The sequence below is a fragment of the Neofelis nebulosa genome, chromosome 10, assembly GCF_028018385.1.
Source record: "Neofelis nebulosa isolate mNeoNeb1 chromosome 10, mNeoNeb1.pri, whole genome shotgun sequence".
Lineage (NCBI taxonomy): Eukaryota > Metazoa > Chordata > Mammalia > Carnivora > Felidae > Neofelis > Neofelis nebulosa.
The window spans coordinates 14,095,943-14,102,545 of NC_080791.1; positions in this window are offsets into that span (position 1 = coordinate 14,095,943).

Consider the following 6,603-nt stretch of genomic DNA (forward strand, 5'->3'; position numbering starts at 1 on the left):
CTGGTACTGGGCTTGTGCAATTTCACCCTGCAGAATCTTAGCCAGGGCTTTGCCTGCCAATAAGTCTGCTATCCATGGTGCTGACCTGGGGGGCTAGACAGCTGGTCTTCCACTCCCCCCATTCAGGCAGGGAATTGGATCACCTTGCTGTTGCTCTGAACTTCATTCCTGTCACCTCTAAAATGGGGTTATTAACAGTAATTACCACATGCAAAGCATTTAGCATAAAACCTGGCACAAAGAGTTCAATAAACAGTAATATGTATTATTATTATAATGCTATTATTCTGCAGCCCCCAGGAACTGTCCCACATCTCCTATTTATTCACTGCCACTTCCCAGACATTCTTCCCTCTAAAATCCGTAGCTAAATGGTATTTGCATAAATGATGCCACTCTCATCTCTCTCCCAACACTGCTTTAGAGTGAATGCAAGTTTTCGAAGGTTTTTTGCTTTAACAGTGAAAGAGAAATAGGAGTTAACAAAACAACTAACTGGTTTCACTGGTTGAAATATGAGTGGAGCTAACTCTAGACTTTTTTTAGCTTTGGTTCAGTTCATTCATTGATTCATCTCTTTGTCTCTTGGCTCCTCATTGGGGAATAAAACCCATTCAAGTGTCCTCAAATGTTGTTTTGGTTTTGTCTTTGGGTTTTGTTTTGGTTTTGGTTTTCAAAAGCCTATCTTCCCAAGATTCTCTGTGTTTGCTCCTCTCATAGTATATCTCATGCTCTACTGAAACTGTCTCTTTATAAAAACTGTATCACCCACCTTTGTATATTCAACAACTTGCAGAATGTACATTGTTTGGGCTTGAATGAATAAATACACTAATAAACAAATGAACAAACGACAAACAGAATGTGGTAGGTTGCATTTTTTGCCTCAAACTTTGATCCTTCCCAAAATCCACACAGACTTTTCCATGTGTCTTTGCAATTATTCTCACTGAAGGAGTGAAGTATATTTTCCCTCCCTTTGACTTTGGGTTTACATATGTGAGTTTCTTTGGGAATATAATGAGACAGATGTAACAGGGGCCAGTTCTAAGCCTAAGCCTTAAGAGGCTTTGTACCCCTGACTTCATGATAAAAAGAACATGCCCTGGATAGCCATGGTACCAGGAGGAGGATAAAAGCCGTGTGTATCAGAGCTACCAGAGCTGCCACAAACTGCATCAGAGCTGCCCCAGCTACCCATAAATCTGAAGATCTGAAGTGAAGCCATCTAGCCAAGCCCATTCTAGATGAGCCACATCTCAGCTGGCCTGCAGAAGTATGACTGATAATGAATTATTACTGTTTTAAGCTACTAAGTCTGGGGGTTAATTTGTTACACAGCATTATTTGGACAAGAGCTAACTAATACATGGAAGAAAACACAATTTTTTTTTAATCTGAAGATCTTGGTTTATGAAGTTCAGCATCTCACCTTCTCTGAGACTTGACTCCTCTTCTATAAAGTTTGGATAGTAATTTCTGACTAACCTAGTTCACAAAGATCAGGGTTAGTTTCAAATTATATAAGGGTAGGAGAACACAGCAGTGAATTAGCCAGCAGCACAGAGATAAAAGAGTATTATAATTAGGGGCTGGTATTCATGAGTTTCTCCAACATCTTGGTACACTCATAATCTCCATCCTGGATCCTGTATACTTAACTGAAATGGGACACCAGACAGCTAAGGATGAGTATTTGGGTCCACAAAAGTATTGATAAAATTAATTATCCTCCAAGAGGGAACTTGTTACTGCCTCTTTCACGTTCAACAACAAAAAAATTCAACTGACTGGGACACCTGGGTGGCTCAGTAGGTTTAGGGTCCGACTTCAGCTCAGGTCATGATCTCGCAGTTCATGAGTTCAAGCCCCACGTCGGGCTCTGTGATGACAGATCAGAGCCTGGAGCTCCTTCAGATTCTGTGTCTACCTCTCTCTCTGTCCCTCCCCCACTCGTGCTCTGCCTCTCTCTCTCTCAAAAATAAATAACAAAACATTTAAAAAGTTTTTTAAAAAATTCAACTGACTGGGGCACCTGGGTGGATCAGTAGGTTGAACGTCCAACTTTGGCTCAGGTCATGATCTCACAGTTTGTGAGTTCAAGCCCCACGTTGGGCTCTGTGCTGACATCTCGCAGCCTGGAGCCTGCTTCAGATTCTGTGTCTCCCTCTCTTTCTTCCCATCCCCCAATCATACTCTGTCTCTCTCTGTCTCTCTCTGTCTCTCTCTCTCTCTTCTCTCAAAAATAAACATTAAAAAATTTTTTTCAAAGTGTGCCTGGGTGGCTCAGTTGGTTAAGCCTCCGACTTTGGCTTAGGTCATGATCTCACGGTTCATGAGTTCAAGCCCCACATCAGGCTCTGTGCTGACAGCTCAGAGCCTGGAGCCTGCTTCAAATTCTCTCTCTCTCTCTCTCTCTCTCTCTCTCTCTCTCTCTCTCTCTCATTGCCTCTACCCCGCTCATGTTCTGTCTCTGTCTGTCAAAAATAAGCAAACATTAAAAAAATTTTTTCTTGAATTTTTTAAAAATATTCAACTGACTTCCTAGATTTGGGGAATAAGAATTTTTCACCCTGCCACACCCAGTGCTTAATGCACTTTACAATACCCTCATCCAGAGTCTTCCAGCCTTCACTTAAATCCTCAGTCAAAGGAAAGTCAATTGCAAAGCAGCCTATTTCAACTTTGGACAGTTCTGATTGTAAGAAAGCTCTTCCTTATCTTTCCTAACTCCCAGACAAGGTCAATTTCCCTATTTATAAGCTTTTCATAGCACTCTATTCCTTCAGAGTATATATTACAGATTATAATTTCAAAGTTATTTGTGTCATAATTTGTTCCATGTCTGTCTCCCACACTTCACTATAAACTTCATAAAAGCAGAGACTGTATCTTTTTTGTTCACTGCTATATCTTCAATACCTACCATGATAGCAGCAAATTAATAGGCATTAAATAAATATTCACTAGATAGTTGAACAAGCTATCTAGGTTTTTTATTTTATTTGAGAATCTGTATGTAGTACTTACTTAACAAAGATGAACTCAATAATGAAAGAACGAGTAAATGAACAAATGAACGGGGGATAGTATCTGTCATCTGAACTTCCTCCCTACCAAATGGTATCATTTCTATCTTTTGGGGGATCCAAGAGCACAAGTCTCCTCCCTGTATCATTCCCTCACATTGCATAGTCATAGAGGGCTGACCTAGGAGATTTCTGAATAGAAGAGGTAAGGGATTGAGAGTGAAGAATGTATAACTCATGTAACAAATGTCTCCTGAGCAAATATTATGTTCTTAAAAAATATTTTTTAATGTTTTTATTTATTTTTGAGACAGAGAGAGACAGAGCATGAGCAGGGGAGAGGCAGAGAGAGGGGGAGACACAGAATCCGAAGCAAGCTCCAGGCTCTGAGCTTTCAGCACAGAGCCTGACGTGGGGCTCGAACTCACGGATTATGAGATCATGACCTGACCTGAAGTCGGACCCCCAAATGACTGAGCCACCCAGGTGCCCCATGCTGAGCATATATTATGTTCTAAACATATTTATGGGTATTGGAGATACAGCATTAAGTAGAACAGACAAAAAAAAAAAAAAGCCTTTCCCTCATACAGTTTATGCTCTAACGGGAAGAGAGAGATAACAAACAAACAAAAAAAAAAAAACATACAGTGTACCAGATGGTGATAAGTGCAACTGAGAAAAATGAAGCAGGGAAGGAGAATAAGGAACACGAGGGAAGATTGCTATTTTAAATTAGCTGGTCTGGGAAGGCCTTTTTGAGAAGCTATTTGCACAAAGATGTGAAGGTGGTGAGGGAGTGAACATGCAGATACTTGCAGTAAGAAGGCTCCAGGCAGAAAAGAATGGAAAGTGGGGAAGGTTGTGTATTGGGAGTATGCCTGGCAGCATGTGAGAAAGGTATAGAGGCCAATGGACCGAAATCAGAGTGAGCAAGGGAGAGAACAGTGAGAGATGAAGTCAGAGGGGTCACAGGGAGACTTGCAGCCATTGTAAGGGCCGCGGTTCACACTCTGGGTAAAAGTTAGAAAAAACAAAATAACTATTGAATGATTCTAAGTTCTAAGTAGAGTTGTTGAGACATGACCTGATCTTCCTGGCTGGTAGGGTGGGTCTAAATTATAGACCAGCAAGGGCAGAAGGAGATCAGCTAGAAAGATATGACAATAATCTGGTCAAATGATGACAGTTTGGACCAAGGCAGGGTTTATTTTCCTCTGTATCCCAGCACCTAGCCCCCTGAATAAATGTTGAATGGATAATAGACAGAACATGCTCAGGTTTTAGAGTCAAAACAACTGGATTTTGAGTGAGAACACAGGTAAGTCTTGCCTACATCCCTTGAATTTGTTTTCCCTAAAAATCCCACGTTCTGTCTAAGGAGGAGAATTAAAGCTGTTAATACATGTGTAAGAGTGGCCAGCTCAGCCAGACACAAGAGGCCACATCCTGTAAGATTCCATTTACCTGAAATGTCCAGAACAGGCAAAGCCATAGAGACAGAAGATAGATTAGTGGTTGCCAGGGGCTGAGGGGAAGGGGATCCTTCCTTAAAAAAGGATGTTAGGTAAAAACGAAGGAAATCTGAAAAAAGTGTGGATTTTGGTTAAGAACAATGTATGGGTATTGGTCCATCAACAGTGACAAGTGTACTTGGTTAATAATTGGTTAAACAACATGTAGAGCATATGAGCCCTCTGTACTATTTTCATAATTTTTACAAAACTAAAGCTAGCTAAAATAAAAAGCATATTAAAAAAAAGTAGTGGCCATTCAAGCTTGAGCAATGGAAGAAAGCATCTCAGTGGTTTATCAGCCAGAAAGCACAGGGTGTCCCCTACCACCTGCAGAGCTGGGCCCACCCTGCAGGCTCCAGGCTTCGGGGAGGTGATCTACTTTGGCTATTCTTCCACAATCCATTCTTAGAGCTGCTCCTTTCTGTGTGCACCCTGGGCAATAAACCGGTTGTTTAAAATAATAATAAGGTAAGAAAACCTTGATACAAAATATATTTCTCAATGACTTTAACTAATGTCCTCTGGGCTTCTGGGTGGGAAATCTGGACCCCTTCTGTGTACAGGCAAATGTGATTACAGAGGGGCCTGTATTGGCCTGTCTCTGGGCCCCAGCCCCCCAGGCTGCAGCCTGCCCTAACCACATTAGCAGCACTAGAATCATCCATCAGACTAATAGGGGCCTGGAATCAGGCCTGGCCCTCCTGCAAGTAGCTGGGCCCTGTCGTCAGGGGACATCTGGCTCCGACTCCTCACAGCCACAAGATCAAGGATGTGGCTAAGCAATTGACTTGCCTGTCTTGCCCCTTTCTCCTGATGGCCTCAGTCACCACACTGCATCCTCAGAACTGCTTGGTGGGGGCTGGGGAGGCTCCTTGCTTCCTGTGGATGGACCAAATCTGGCTGGGGTGAGAGGCCATGCTTCTAGCTGCCATCTGCCTCTCGCCCCAGTTCAGCAGGTGCCCTCTCTTCTGCCCCTGCCTGCGAACCCTCCCAGCCTCCCTGGCCCAAGCCTGTCAAAAATAGAACTCGCTGGCAGCAGGAGCAGGAGCATGGAAGGGGCAGGGGGTCTTGTTTACCTAACACCGTGCTAGTTGCTACAAAGGTCAAGGCCCATCTGCCAGGCAGTGGGTGCCAGGAAACCAGCTGCCTTTATGGCACAGGCACCAAACATTAGTGAGGGGCAGGTGGACAGACCAAGTAACTGCCCCCTGGTGCCCTGGCCTGCCGCATGCACACACACACACACACACACACACACACACACACACACACACCACATTTAGGCCCAGAATCGACTGAGTAGGCCATGGGTAACTAACTCATTTGCTACTTGACCCATAGCAAACATTGAGTCCCGTGTTGGCTTCTCCCTGTCATTTACCAGGCCCACAAAACCACCATCCCTGCTCCCTGAGCAAGTGCAGAGAACGCATTTTGATATTAGATGAAATTCAACATAATTAAGAAGCTTAATCAGCTATTGTTTGGGGGGGGGAATAACCAACAATTCTATGACTAATTTTAAATCCGAACAGAAACAATTTGGGAGCACTTTGGCTTTGGAGATTAACTTCAGTCACTTGAGAGTCGTTTTCCAGAAACCCATTATTTCCCATTTTCCAATTCTGCCCCCCTTCCCTCTGCTGTCCTGCTTCAGTCCCGGTGGAGTCTGCTGAGATAGCCATGTGAGGTAAGAGTGAGGCCAGGAAACCTGGATCATCGTGAGGACAGATGAGGACCTCCCCCAGCCTCAGAGCCTCCATCAGAGAAATGGGGAGGACCCCAGCTTGAGCCCAAGATGAAGAACTGGCTTTGGCAAACTGAGAAATGAATTGCTAATGCATGTCCCCTGTGAGCCCCCACTTCCCAGGACCTCACGTGTGGGCTCAGGGAAGCCAGGAAGCAGAGTGATGTCCCGGCAGGAACAGTCCCCTTCTTCAGGGAGCTTTCCACATACAAGTAGGTATGGCTGAAGAACACATGGTCCAGAATACAGGTCCCATGTTGACAGCAAAGGCAGGTACTACCTGATAGGAAGCACAGGTGTGGCTTGCTGC